The sequence below is a fragment of the Choloepus didactylus genome, chromosome 15, assembly GCF_015220235.1.
Source record: "Choloepus didactylus isolate mChoDid1 chromosome 15, mChoDid1.pri, whole genome shotgun sequence".
NCBI lineage: Eukaryota > Metazoa > Chordata > Mammalia > Pilosa > Megalonychidae > Choloepus > Choloepus didactylus.
This window is the reverse complement of record NC_051321.1, coordinates 89,137,379-89,153,456: the sequence shown is the minus strand read 5'-3', so window position 1 is coordinate 89,153,456 and position 16,078 is coordinate 89,137,379.

The following is a 16,078-nucleotide window of genomic DNA, read 5'->3' as shown; positions in this document are numbered from 1 at the left end:
TGACATTCACTTTATCTTTTCCGGGGGATAAAGAAAGTAGAAAGTGAGCCCGTTGTGAATTGTGAAAGAACAGGGAAGTGCTCAAAGATTAATAACTTCAGGTCAAAAGGGCACCAGACCCAATTTGAAGGACTCCCACTGGACAAATCTAAGACAATTTAAGCATCAAACAGAAAGAATAGAAAATAAATTGGACACACTTCTCCTATTCCTCTAACTAAATTAGCAGCCATGGGCATCATGTACAAACCATATAAGAAGCCTGAAAGATGGGTATAAGAAGGCAGATGGCTGGAGACCTCAAACCCCAAGAAAAACGCATAACAAGTTCCCTGGATGGTCTTTTTCCCTCATATTCCAAAACTGGGTACTGGAGAAACACTCAGTGGATGGTTTCAACATCCTAATAGAGAGGGCAGCTGAAAGAATCAGCAAACTTGAAGACAGAATAGCAGAAATTACCCAATTTGAAAAGAAAGTAGACTGAAAAAAAGAACGAGTAGGGCCATGTGGAAAAATAACAACAGATCTAACATTTATGTCATTGGAGTCCCAAGAGAGGAGAGAGGGCAGAGCTGAAAAATCATTTGACAGAATAATGGCTGGAAAATTCTCAAATTTGACAAAAGACGTTAAGTCTATGGGTTCAGGAAGCTGAGTGAATCCCAGGCAGGATAAACTTAAAGAAATCCATGCCAACACACATCGCAGTCAAACTTCCAAAAGCTAAATAATGGTAAAGAAAAAAATATTGAGAACAGTGAGGAAAAAAAAACAATGATAGCAGATTTTTCATTAGAAACCAGAGAAGCCAGAAGGAAGTACCAAAACATTTTTCAAGTACTGAAAGAAGATAATCGTCAACTCGGATTTCTATATCAAGCAACAACATCCTCCAGGAGTGAATGGAGAACTGATAAATTCTCAGATGAAGGAAAACCAAGAGAATTTGTCACCAGTAGAGCTACCCTGAAAAAATAACTAAAGGAAGTTTCTTAAAGCAAAAAGAAGCAATAAAAGAAGGAATCTTGGAGTTGGCCCCTAGTCTTTGTGGAATCCGGGTGACTCTTCCCAGGATGGATTTGAACAGCATTTCAAGTGACTTGGTTTAAAAACTACGGAATGAAACAGAGAAGACTAAGGTTTGAATGTTCTTTGGGAAAAGATCGAAACCAAGAACAGGGCAACCCTCAGCCTTGCACTCAAGAAGCCAGAAGACCCCAGACATCCATCATGAGATCTCAAACAAATAACCTAGGCCGAGCCTTTGAGAGGAACCAAATCCCTGATATTGCTAACAGACAAGAACTGGTTAACCAAACAACAGGCACCCCAGAACCAAGATTTCAAGAGTTGCAGCCCAGAGGCCTCTCAACACTGATCTGGGGCCAAGCAGGAAGGAAGATCCCCAAACTACAAGCAGGAGTTGAAGCCCTCCTCAGACGCCAGTGTCCACAGGTGCAACCAGAAAGAATGACGGGACGCTGGAGGCAAGCCCAAGAGCAACCATGTCCTTGGGTGTGGCATGGTCTTAGGGCCCAAGATGTTTCTTCTAAGGGGCCAAGGAGGTCCCAGCAAGGGTGTCATGTTTTGGGAACTCGAGCAGCAGGGGAAGGCAAGGACACATCCAGGCTGCTGGAATCCATGACACCTCTGTCCCATGGAAAGACACATGGCTGGTGTATGCTGATCTGGTCTGCACCCACAGGAAAAGATTAAATGAACATAGCCTTCAGTATTCATGATTTGCAGTGGATGGAGGTGCTCTAAGGGTACACTGACTGATGAATGGAAGGGCGAACTGTGGTGTACGCATACAATGGAATATTGAGCAGCTTCAAGAAGGAATGAGGTCGTGAGGCATGCACCTAGACGAATGAATCTTGAGGGAATGTATGTTGAGTGAAATAAGCCAAAAACAAAAAGACTAATATTATAATGCCTCACTAATGTGGACTAAATATAATGTGCAAACTCTGAGAATTGAGTCTGAGAGCATAGGTTATCAGGGGAAGGCTTATTGTAAAGGTTCCTAGATCATAAGCTCTTACAGCAGTCACATCTATCTATTCCTGAATTGTTAGGGTTACTTCTAAATTCTGAGATGCTGGGCTTTTTGTGTATAACCTGGTCGTTCCCTGGAACTTTGGGTATCTGTGTGACACTTGAGACTCATTCATTCTGCAGCTGTGAATGTCAGCATTAACCCATGCAGCAATTGTTCAAAAAGCTGAAAAAGAGATCAGATTTCAATTAGAGTTATGAATGAAACTGATCTGATTAGGACTAAGGCAAAACAGACTAAAGGGTAGAGAACAATATTGACTGTGTTTTAAAACTTCATCTTCTGTGTGAGACCAAAGGAAGAGATGTTTATTTGATGCAAAATTTGTATTTTCATAGCACACTATCAAAATAACTTATATGGTCATAAACCTTGAATAGGGAGTGAGATCTTGTTGGTTCGTTCAGTTTAATGTGATGCCTCAATATACCCCAGAGAAATTGGGGCAAAGAATAAAGAATTATTTGCACAGCCCCCTTGAAGGACAGGGGGAAAATGTGGAAATATTAAACCTCCCCACCTGGGGAATTCCTTGCAAGCATTGGGGACTACCAATTTAATGGGCCAAGCCCTTGATCTTGGGGCTTGCCCTTTTGAAACATATTCCTACAAAGGAGAAGCTAAGCCTACTTATAATTATGCCTAAGAGTCACCTCCAGAGAACCTCTTTTTTTTGCTCAGATGTGGCTCGCTCTTTAAGCCAGCTCTGCAGGTAAACTCACTGTCCTCCCCTCTATGTGGTACATGACTCCCAGGTTGTAAGTCTCCCTGGCAACGTGGGACATGACTCCTGGGGATGAGGCTGACCCTGGCATCATGGTATTGAGAAAGCCTTCTTGACCAAAAGGGGGAAGAGAAATTAAACAAAATAAAGTTACAGTGGCTGAGAGATTTCAAATGGAGTCAAGAGGTCATTCTGGAGGTTATTCTTATGCATTATATAGATATTCCTTTGTAGTTTTTAGTGTGTTAGAATAGCTAAAAGGAAATACCTGAAACTGTTGAACTATAATCCAGTAGCTTTGATTCTTGAAGATGATTGTATAACTATATAGCTTTTAAGGTATGACTGTGTGATTGTGAAAACCTTGTGACTGATACTCCCTTTATCCAGTATATGGACAGATGAGCAAGAAAACAAAGACCAAAAATAAATAAATAATGGGGGGGGGGTGGTGGTGTATGGGATGTTTTGGCTGTTCTTTTTTATTTTGATTCTTATTTTCTTTTGGAATAATGAAAATGTTCAAAAATTGATTGTGGTGATGAATGCAAAACTATTTGATGATGCTGTGAACCACTGATTGTACACTTTGGAGGATTATCTGGTATGTGAATACATCTCAATAAAATTGCATTTACAAAAAAAAAGGAATCTTGGAGAAAAAAAGAAAAAAAGTAAAAATATGATTAAGTACAGTGACTTTCCTTCCCCTTTTGAGTTTTCTAAATTGATTTTGATGGTTGAAGCAAAAATTGTATTGTCTGATGTGTTTCTCAATTTATGTAGAGGAAATTTTAAGAAAATTACATAAAATAAGTTTTTTAAATGAAGACTACATTTGATTATAACTTTTTTTGTATTTTTTTTACTATGAACTTAAACATATATACATATATACATAACAATGATAACTTTCAAAGTAAGATTTAACTAGTAGTTACAGAGCAAATTTCAAAGAATGTTATGGGTTACAGTTCCACCATTTCAGTTATTTCCATTATTGTAAAATGTAACATATATACAGAAAGGTGTTATTTTTTAAAGTACAGCTCAACAAGCAGTTATATAGGTAATTTCAAAAAATGTTATGGGTACAGTTCAACGGTTTTAGTTCTTTCCTTACTGTGAAATATAGGATACATACAGAAAGGTGCTAACTTTCAAAGGACAATTCAATGAATAACTATAGAGCAAATTTCAAAGAATATTATAGGTTAAAGTTCCACCATTTCAGTTATTTTCTTCTAGCCATTCTAATACCCTAGAATCTAAAATATATATACGTGTATATATACATATATATATATATTTAAATAAAGTTTCAGTATTTATAATCCTTTGTTAAATCCTATCTTGTCTATTGCTACCCCTTCCTCTCCTTTAATCACTTTCTTGATCTTTAGCGGTGTCTAGGCATTAACCACCCTAAATTGTTCATATTGAAAGGGGATGTCAACAGTATGGGGAAGGGGGCTGCATCTGGTTGATATTCTTGTAGAGGCTGTTGCCTCTGGGTTTTAGGACTTGTCTGGCATGGGAACACTCCGGTGGATTTAAGTTTCTGAGAGATAAAACTTAGTGAGTAAATCTCTTGTAGAATCTCAGATAGGGACCTAGGTATTTCGGGACTATTGTTGGTAAGGGAATGTGATTGTAACATTTTGAATAAATTTAAAAACCCATGAGAAGGCGGGGCAAGATGGCAGACTGGTGAGCTGTATGTTTTAGTTACTCCTCCAGGAAAGTAGGTAAAAAGCCAGGAACTGCGTGGACTGGACACCACAGAGCAATCTGACTTTGGGCATACTTCATACAACACTCATGAAAACGTGGAACTGCTGAGATCAGCGAAATCTGTAAGTTTTTGTGGCCAGGGGACCCGCACCCCTCCCTGCCAGGCTCAGTCCTGTGGGAGGAGGGGCTGTCAGCTCCGGGAAGGAGAAGGGAGAACTCCAGTGGCAGCCCTTATCGGAAACTCATTCTACTGACCCAAACTCCAACCATAGATAGACTGAGACCAGACACCAGAGAATCTGAGAGCAGCCAGCCCAGCAGAGAGGAGACAGGCATAGAAAAAAAACAACACGAAAAACTCCAAAATAAAAGCAGAGGATTTTTGGAGTTCTGGTGAACACAGAAAGGGGAAGGGCGGAGATCAGGCCTTGAGGCGCATATGCAAATCCCGAAGCAAGGCTGATCTCTCTGCCCTGTGCACCTTTCCTTAATGGCCCTGGTTGCTTTGTCTATTAGCATTTCAATAACCCATTAGATCTCTGAGGAGGGCCGTTTTTTTTTTTTTGTTTTTTTTTTTTTAAATCCTTTTTGCTTTTTCTAAAACAATTACTCTAAGAAGCTCAATACAGAAAGCTTCAAAGAATTGAAATTTGGGCATGTCAAGTCAAGAGCAGAACTAAGAGAGCTCTGAGACAAAAGGCAATAATCCAGTGGCTGAGAAAATTCACTAAACAACACAACTTCCCAAGAAAAGGGGGGTGTCCGCTCACAGCCACCATCCTGGTGGACAGGAAACACTCCTGCCCATCGCCAGCCCCATAGCCCAGAGCTGCCCCAGACAACCCAGTGTGACGGAAGTGCTTCAAATAACAGGCACACACCACAAAACTGGGCGTGGACATTAGCCTTCCCTGCAACCTCAGCTGAATGTCCCAGAGCTGGGAAGGGGGAGCAGTGTGAATTAACAGAGCCCCATTCAGCCATCATTTGAGCAGACTGGGAGCCTCCCAACACAGCCCAGCAGCCCAGAACTGCCCTGGGGGGACGGCACTCACCTGTGACATAGCACAGTCATCCCTCAACAGAGGACCCGGGGTGCACAGCCTGGAAGAGGGGCCCACTTGCAAGTCTCAGGAGCCATACGCCAATACCAAAGACTTGTGGGTCAGTGGCAGAGACAAACTGTGGCAGGACTGAACTGAAGGATTAGACTATTGCAGTAGCTTTAAAACTCTAGGATCATCAGGGAGATTTGATTGTTAGGGCCACCCCCCCCTCCCCGACTGCCCAGAAACACGCCCCACATACAGGGCAGGCAACACCAACTACACACGCAAGCTTGGTACACCAATTGGGCCCCACAAGACTCACTCCCCCACTCACCAAAAAGGCTAAGCAGGGGAGATCTGGCTTGTGGAGAACAGGTGGCTCGTGGATGCCACCTGCTGGTTAGTTAGAGAAAGTGTACTCCACGAAGCTGTAGATCTGATAAATTAGAGATAAGGACTTCAACTGGTCTACAAACCCTAAAAGAACCCTATCAAGTTCAGCAAATGCCACGAGGCCAAAAACAACAGAAAATTATAAAGCATATGAAAAAACCAGACGATATGGATAACCCAAGCCCAAGCACCCAAATCAAAAGACCAGAAGAGACACACCTAGAGCAGCTACTCAAAGAACTAAAGATGAACAATGAGACCATAGTACGGGATATGAAGGAAATCAAGAAGACCCTAGAAGAGCATAAAGAAGACATTGCAAGACTAAATAAAAAAATGGATGATCTTATGGAAATTAAAGAAACTGTTGACCAAATTAAAAAGATTCTGGACACTCATAGTACAAGACTAGAGGAAGTTGAACAACGAATCAGTGACCTGGAAGATGACAGAATGGAAAATGAAAGCATAAAAGAAAGAATGGGGAAAAAAATTGAAAAACTCGAAATGGACCGCAGGGATATGATAGATAATATGAAACGTCCGAATATAAGACTCATTGGTGTCCCAGAAGGGGAAGAAAAGGGTAAAGGTCTAGGAAGAGTATTCAAAGAAATTGTTGGGGAAAACTTCCCAAATCTTCTAAACAACATAAATACACAAATCATAAATGCTCAGCGAACTCCAAATAGAATAAATCCAAAAAAACCCACTCCGAGACATATACTGATCACACTGTCAAACATAGAAGAGAAGGAGCAAGTTCTGAAAGCAGCAAGAGAAAAGCAATTCACCACATACAAAGGAAACAGCATAAGACTAAGTAGTGACTACTCAGCAGCCACCATGGAGGCGAGAAGGCAATGGCACGATATATTTAAAATTCTGAGTGAGAGGAATTTCCAGCCAAGAATACTTTATCCAGCAAAGCTCTCCTTCAAATTTGAGGGAGAGCTTAAATTTTTCACAGACAAAGAAATGCTGAGAGAATTTGCTAACAAGAGACCTGCCCTACTGGAGATACTAAAGGGAGCCCTACAGACAGAGAAACAAAGACAGGACAGAGAGACTTGGAGAAAGGTTCAGTACTAAAGAGATTCGGTATGGGTACAATAAAGGATATTAATAGAGAGAGGGAAAAATATGGCAAACATAATCCAAAGGATAAGATGGCCGATTCAAGAAATGCCTTCACGGTTTTAACGTTGAATGTAAATGGATTAAACTCCCCAATTAAAAGATATAGATTCGCAGAATGGATCAAAAAAAATGAACCATCAATATGTTGCATACAAGAGACTCATCTCAGACACAGGGACACAAAGAAACTGAAAGTGAAAGGATGGAAAAAAATATTTCATGCAAGCTACAGCCAAAAGAAAGCAGGTGTAGCAATATTAATCTCAGATAAAATAGACTTCAAATGCAGGGATGTTTTGAGAGACAAAGAAGGCCACTACATACTAATAAAAGGGGCAATTCAGCAAGAAGAAATAACAATCGTAAATGTCTATGCACCCAATCAAGGTGCCACAAAATACATGAGAGAAACACTGGGAAAACTAAAGGAAGCAATTGATGTTTCCACAATAATTGTGGGAGACTTCAACACATCACTCTCTCCTATAGATAGATCAACCAGACAGAAGACCAATAAGGAAATTGAAAACCTAAACAATCTGATAAATGAATTAGATTTAACAGACATATACAGGACATTACATCCCAAATCACCAGGATACACATACTTTTCTAGTGCTCACGGAACTTTCTCCAGAATAGATCATATGCTGGGACATAAAACAAGCCTCAATAAATTTAAAAAGATTGAAATTATTCAAAGCACATTCTCTGACCACAATGGAATACAATTAGAAGTCAATAACCATCAGAGACTTAGAAAATTCACAAATACCTGGAGGTTAAACAACACACTCCTAAACAATCAGTGGGTTAAAGAAGAAATAGCAAGAGAAATTGCTAAATATATAGAGACGAATGAAAATGAGAACACAACATACCAAAACCTATGGGATGCAGCAAAAGCAGTGCTAAGGGGGAAATTTATAGCACTAAACGCATATATTAAAAAGGAAGAAAGAGCCAAAATCAAAGAACTAATGGATCAACTGAAGAAGCTAGAAAATGAACAGCAAACCAATCCTAAACCAAGTACAAGAAAAGAAATAACAAGGATTAAAGCAGAAATAAATGACATAGAGAACAAAAAAACAATAGAAAGGATAAATATCACCAAAAGTTGGTTCTTTGAGAAGATCAACAAGATTGACAAGCCCCTAGCTAGACTGACAAAATCAAAAAGAGAGAAGACCCATATAAACAAAATAATGAATGAAAAAGGTGACATAACTGCAGATCCTGAAGAAATTAAAAAAATTATAAGAGGATATTATGAACAACTGTATGGCAACAAACTGGATAATGTAGAAGAAATGGACAATTTCCTGGAAACATATGAACAACCTAGACTGACCAGAGAAGAAATAGAAGACCTCAACCAACCCATCACAAGCAAAGAGATCCAATCAGTCATCAAAAATCTTCCCACAAATAAATGCCCAGGGCCAGATGGCTTCACAGGGGAATTCTACCAAACTTTCCAGAAAGAACTGACACCAATCTTACTCAAACTCTTTCAAAACATTGAAAAAAATGGAACACTACCTAACTCATTTTATGAAGCTAACATCAATCTAATACCAAAACCAGGCAAAGATGCTACAAAAAAGGAAAACTACTGGCCAATCTCCCTAATGAATATAGATGCAAAAATCCTCAACAAAATACTTGCAAATCGAATCCAAAGACACATTAAAAAAATCATACACCATGACCAAGTGGGGTTCATTCCAGGCATGCAAGGATGGTTCAACATAAGAAAAACAATCAATGTATTACAACACATTAAAAACTCGAAGGGGAAAAATCAATTGATCATCTCAATAGATGCTGAAAAAGCATTTGACAAAATCCAACATCCCTTTTTGATAAAAACACTTCAAAAGGTAGGAATTGAAGGAAACTACCTCAACATGATAAAGAGCATATATGAAAAACCCACAGCCAGCATAGTACTCAATGGTGAGAGACTGAAAGCCTTCCCTCTAAGATCAGGAACAAGACAAGGATGCCCGCTGTCACCACTGTTATTCAACATTGTGCTGGAAGTGCTAGCCAGGGCAATCCGGCAAGACAAAGAAATAAAAGGCATCCAAATTGGAAAAGAAGAAGTAAAACTGTCATTGTTTGCAGATGATATGATCTTATATCTAGAAAACCCTGAGAAATCAACGATACACCTACTAGAGCTAATAAACAAATTTAGCAAAGTAGCGGGATACAAGATTAATGCACATAAGTCAGTAATGTTTCTATATGCTAGAAATGAACAAACTGAAGAGACACTCAAGAAAAAGATACCATTTTCAATAGCAACTAAAAAAATCAAGTACCTAGGAATAAACTTAACCAAAGATGTAAAAGACCTATACAAAGAAAACTACATAACTCTACTAAAAGAAATAGAAGGGGACCTTAAAAGATGGAAAAATATTCCATGTTCATGGATAGGAAGGCTAAATGTCATCAAGATGTCAATTCTACCCAAACTCATCTACAGATTCAATGCAATCCCAATCAAAATTCCAACAACCTACTTTGCAGACTTGGAAAAGCTAGTTATCAAATTTATTTGGAAAGGGAAGATGCCTCGAATTGCTAAAGACACTCTAAAAAAGAAAAACGAAGTGGGAGGACTTACACTCCCTGACTTTGAAGCTTATTATAAAGCCACAGTTGCCAAAACAGCATGGTACTGGCACAAAGATAGACATATAGATCAATGGAATCGAATTGAGAATTCAGAGATAGACCCTCAGATCTATGGCCGACTGATCTTTGATAAGGCCCCTAAAGTCACCGAACTGAGCCATAATGGTCTTTTCAACAAATGGGGCTGGGAGAGTTGGATATCCATATCCAAAAGAATGAAAGAGGACCCCTACCTCACCCCCTACACAAAAATTAACTCAAAATGGACCAAAGATCTCAATATAAAAGAAAGTACCATAAAACTCCTAGAAGATAATGTAGGAAAACATCTTCAAGACCTTGTATTAGGAGGCCACTTCCTAGACTTTACACCCAAAGCACAAGCAACAAAAGAGAAAATAGATAAATGGGAACTCCTCAAGCTTAGAAGTTTCTGCACCTCAAAGGAATTTCTCAAAAAGGTAAAGAGGCAGCCAACTCAATGGGAAAAAATTTTTGGAAACCATGTATCTGACAAAAGACTGATATCTTGCATATACAAAGAAATCCTACAACTCAATGACAATAGTACAGACAGCCCAATTATAAAATGGGCAAAAGATATGAAAAGACAGTTCTCTGAAGAGGAAATACAAATGGCCAAGAAACACATGAAAAAATGTTCAGCTTCACTAGCTATTAGAGAGATGCAAATTAAGACCACAATGAGATACCATCTAACACCGGTTAGAATGGCTGCCATTAAACAAACAGGAAACTACAAATGCTGGAGGGGATGTGGAGAAATTGGAACTCTTATTCATTGTTGGTGGGACTGTATAATGGTTCAGCCACTCTGGAAGTCAGTCTGGCAGTTCCTTAGAAAACTAGATATAGAGCTACCATTCGATCCAGCGATTGCACTTCTCGGTATATACCCGGAAGATCGGAAAGCAGTGACACGAACAGATATCTGCACGCCAATGTTCATAGCAGCATTATTCACAATTGCCAAGAGATGGAAGCAACCCAAATGTCCTTCAACAGATGAGTGGATAAATAAAATGTGGTATATACACACGATGGAATACTACGCGGCAGTAAGAAGGAACGATCTGGTGAAACATATGACAACATGGATGAACCTTGAAGACATAATGCTGAGCGAAATAAGCCAGGCACAAAAAAAGAAATATTATATGCTACCACTAATGTGAACTTTGAAAAATGTAAAACAAATGGTTTATAATGTAGAATGTAGGGGAACTAGCAGTAGAGAGCAATTAAGGAAGGGGGAACAATAATCCAAGAAGAACAGATAAGCTATTTAACGTTCTGGGGATGCCCAGAAATGACTATGGTCTGTTAATTTCTGATGGATGTAGTAGGAACAAGTTCACTGAAATGTTGCTATATTATGTAACTTTCTTGGGGTAAAGTAGGAACATGTTGGAAGTTAAGCAGTTATCTTAGGTTAGTTGCCTTTTTCTTACTCCCTTGCTATGGTCTCTTTGAAATGTTTTTTTTATTGTATGTTTGTTTTCTTTTTAACTTTTTTTTTCATACAGTTGATTTGAAAAAAGAAGGGAAAGTTAAAAAAAAAAAAAAAAAGAAAAAAGACAAACAAGGAAAAAAAAAAAAAAAAAAAATTTTTTGCCCCCTTGAGGAGCCTGTGGAGAATGCAGGGGTATTCGCCTACCCCACCTCCATGGTTGCTAACATGACCACAGACATAGGGGACTGGTGGTTTGATGGGTTGAGCCCTCTACCATAAGTTTTACCCTTAGGAAGACGGTTGCTGCAAAGGAGAGGCTAGGCCTCCCTGTATTTGTGCCTAAGAGTCTCCTCCTGAATGCCTCTTTGTTGCTCAGATGTGGCCCTCTCTCTCTGGCTAAGCCAACTTGAAAGGTGAAATCACTGCCCTCCCCCCTACGTGGGATCAGACACCCAGGGAAGTGAATCTCCCTGGCAACGTGGAATATGACTCCCGGGGAGGAATGTAGACTCGGCATCGTGGGATGGAGAACATCTTCTTGACCAAAAGGGGGATGTGAAAGGAAATGAAATAAGCTTCAGTGGCAGAGAGATTCCAAAACGAGCCGAGAGATCACTCTGGTGGGCACTCTTACGCACACTTTAGACAACCTTTTTTAGGTTCTAAAGAATTGGGGTAGCTGGTGGTGGATACCTGAAACTATTAAACTACAACCCAGAACCCATGAATCTCGAAGACAGTTGTATAAAAATGTAGCTTATGAGGGGTGACAGTGGGATTGGGAATGCCATAAGGACCAAACTCCACTTTGTCTAGTTTATGGATGGATGTGTAGAAAAGTAGGGGAAGCAAACAAACAGACAAAGGTACCTAGTGTTCTTTTTTACTTCAATTGCTCTTTTTCACTCTAATTATTATTCTTGTTATTTTTGTGTGTGTGCTAATGAAGGTGTCAGGGATTGATTTAGGTGATGAATGTACAACTATGTAATGGTACTGTAAACAATCGAAAGTACAATTTGTTTTGTATGACTGCGTGGTATGTGAATATATCTCAATAAAATGATGATAAAAAAATAAAAAAAATAAAAAAAATAAAAAAAAAAACCCCATGAGTCTATAGTGATACACATGAAAAAAGAAAATAAAGAATACCTCTTCTTGAAAGAATACAAGCTAGTGTATGCAAAAGGAATGACAAAATGAGAAAACACCACTTTGCAACCTCCAATGTAATAATTGATTGAGGAAAGTATCATTGATAAAAGCTTAAAAAAACGAGATGAAATGTTGTTGGGGAACAAGCTATTCTCAAGGTGCCAAATATCACCCCTAATTTCAAAGGGAAAAAGAAAGTATCTTTACAATGGAAAACACCTTAAAACAATTAATCAAGCATAGTATTATTAACAGATGACCAATATTACAACAGCTATCATTTCTTCTACTCCAAGAAAAGCAAGTATATAAGATCTTATTCACAATAGCATCAAACATATACATTATTTAGCAATAAGATTAAAAAGAAAGAGATGATCTGTGAAGAAAATTATAAGTTTGACTGTGTTACATGGAAAAATAAAAGTCTTGAATGAATAGAAATACATACTTTCCTAAATGAAAAGACTCAGTTTTAATCCAATCAAATGTCAAGGGTTTTTTTGTATTTTTTTTTTTTTTTTTTTGCATCTTGCTTTTCGATTCATTTATTTTGTAGCATTGTTTTTAAATATAATTTATTTCATTGTAAGTTTATATCATTCAAATTTTAACAATGGTTGTCAGCAACCAGCAAAACTCCTGAAATTAATTTCAGGAATCAGTACAAACCAGCCAATACAAGCTAGCTCTAGCACACCAATCTATATGCTCCTCTTTTCCAAGTAGTCTAAATAATATATTTAACTTACCATTCTTAATAATTACAGAGTCACAGGAAGCTACACAGATAGTACAGTTGTTTTGTTTACCACCCTTCACCCCACTGACAACAGAGGGCTTCCTGGCCTCGGGTTATGCGGAAGGCCAAATACACAACACCTGACACTGGACAGATGACCTCAATGGCAGTTTGTTGGTCACATATATTCACAGCCTGGGCAGGAAAATTCCACATTCTATGCACTTGGAGCAGAGTGCACAGGGAGGGACTGTGGGAGGTGCCTCTGGTTCTGGCTGCATGTGTGGTTGTTTCGTTGGAGTATTTCCCAGTGCTGGCAGGGAACTGAGGCCCATCACTTGGGGATAAGCTGGCACTGTGTCTGGTCCTGTGGTAAGGAGGGGGGTTTGCCTAGGAGCTTCTCCACAAGAGCAGAGTGGGAAGGGGAGATGGAGGATAGATCCTTCCAGGCCCTCCTGGCTCCACCAGATGTCAAGGCAGCACTTAATAATGAATCTTAGTTTCAGGCCTTTCCCATTGCCGGTTTCCCCACAGTTCACAATTTACATAACAATAGTACATTATCAAAACCAGGAAACTGACTTTAGTATACAGTGTGTGTATACTTCCATATCATTCTACCACATGTGTAGACACTACCACAATCCAGATACCGAACCCTTCCATCTCCCCAAAGATCTCCCTCGTGCTACCCCTTTGTAGTCACACCCACTCTCCACCATCCCTAACTCCTGGCATCCACTAATCTGTTCTCCAGCTCTAATTTTGTCATTTTGAGAATGTTATACAAATGGAGTCACACATGATGTGACCACTTGAAATCGGCTTTTTTCCCTCAGCAGAATGCCCTTGAAATCCTTCCAAGCTGCTGCGTGTTACCAATCGTGCATTTCCTTTTATTGTTGGACAGGATTCCATGGTATGGAAGGCCAAGTCTGCTTAACCTTTCACCTACTGAGGGGCATTTCGGTTGTCTCCACTTCTGGGCCATAACAGTCAAAGCTGCTAGGGAGAATCATGTTCAGATTTCTGTGAGGACGCAAGTTTTCATTTCTCTGGGATAAATGCACAGGAATACAGTTTCTGGGTCATGTGGTGATTTCATGTTTTGTTTTTTTTAAGAAACTCGTTTTCCAAGTGGCTGTACCATTTTACATTCTCACCAGCAACCTATGAGAGTTCCAGTTTCTCCACATCCTTGCCACCATTTGGTGTTGTCACTGTTATTTTTACTGTTTATCTATTGTAATAGGTGTATAGTGATAACTCTTGCAGTCTAAATTTGCATTTCTCTAATGGCTTAAAGGATGTTGAACATCCTTTCACATGCGTATTTGATATCTTTATATTCTCTTTGGTGAGATGTCTCTGTGTCTTTTGCACATTTTCTAATCAGATTGCTTTTCCTGTTAAATTTTGAGATAAATATATTCTAGCTATGAGTCCTTTGTCAGATACATGGTTTGCAAATATATTTTCCCTTCTGTAGGTTCTCTGTTCATCTTAACAGAGTCCTTCATAGAGCAAAAGTTTTAAATTTTGACAAAGCCAAATTTATCTCGTTTTTCTTTGATGGGTCATGCTTTTGGGGTCATGTCTACCAACTGCTCACTAAACTCTAGGTCCCAGATTTTTTCCTAGATTTCCTTCCAAATTTTTCATATTTTTACAGTTTTCATTTAAATCTTTGATCCATTTTAAGGTATTTTTTTTAATAAGGCATAAGGTTTAGGTTATGGATTTCTGTATTGTTTTGGTTTTGCCTGTGGATAGCCAATTTCTCCAGCACCATTTGACAAAAGCCTATCCTTCCTCCATGCTTCTGCACTTTTGGGGGGGGATGGGGGTTATTTCTGGGTTCTCTATTCTGTTCCACTGATCAGTATCTCTCCCTTTGCCAATATCACAGTCTTGATTACTCTAGTAGCTATAAAATAAGTCTTGAAATTGAGTAGAGTGATATGTCCTACTTTATTCTTATTTTTCAAAATTTTTTGGCTATTCTAGATTATGTTTCATATAAATTTTGGAAAATCATGTTTATTGCTACAAAATCTCTTGCTAGAATTATTATAAGAAGTGTCAAATCTGAGTATCAGTTTTGGGGAAGTTGACATCTTTACTATGTTGACTCTTCCAAACCACAGAAAATTTAGATCCATTTATTTAGATCTTCTTTGGTATCTTTCATCACTGTTTTGTAGTTTTCAGCATAAAAGTCCTAGGTGTGTTTGGTTAGATTTACATTCTAGTGTTTCATCTTGTGTGATTATAAATGGTACTGAATTTTAAATTTCAGTTTCAGAATTTAATGGCACAATTTTTTAAAAGTTCAAGTAAAATTATTAAATAAATAGAACAATTCTAATCTTCATCAAAAGGAAAAAATGTAGAATAACAGTGAGAAAACTCTTGATGTGAATGTATGCTATGGTGATATGTATGTATGTATGATACTACTGTACAATTCAAAACTGTATGGTAGTGGTTCCATAGAAGAAGAGCTCCAGCACCAAGAATACTTTGGAATTTCTTACATGATATATGTGGCATTTCAAAGCTATGGAGAAAGAATGTAAATCTGCAGTAAATCTTGTTAGGACAACAAGTCATCCGGAATAAGGTTGTATCTGTAATCTCATCCATGAAAATAAAGAATTTTATATGAATTCAGTTTTTTAAACTTTTAAGTAAATCACTCACTGTTCTTAAATAATGTCAGTGAATACTTTAATGTAAAACATTTCGGTGGAGTGTGCCTAAAACTTAAGGCAAAAACCATAAAGTTATGGCTTCACAAATTGTATTATTGAAAAGTAAATACAAATGTTAAAAAAAAAGGAAAAATGCCATTTTGACTTATAATATTGGAAAAGATTTTAAAAATAATAATCCTATCTGTGGTTGGTACAGGTTTGGGCAACTACTCCTGGTCATAACCATCTAG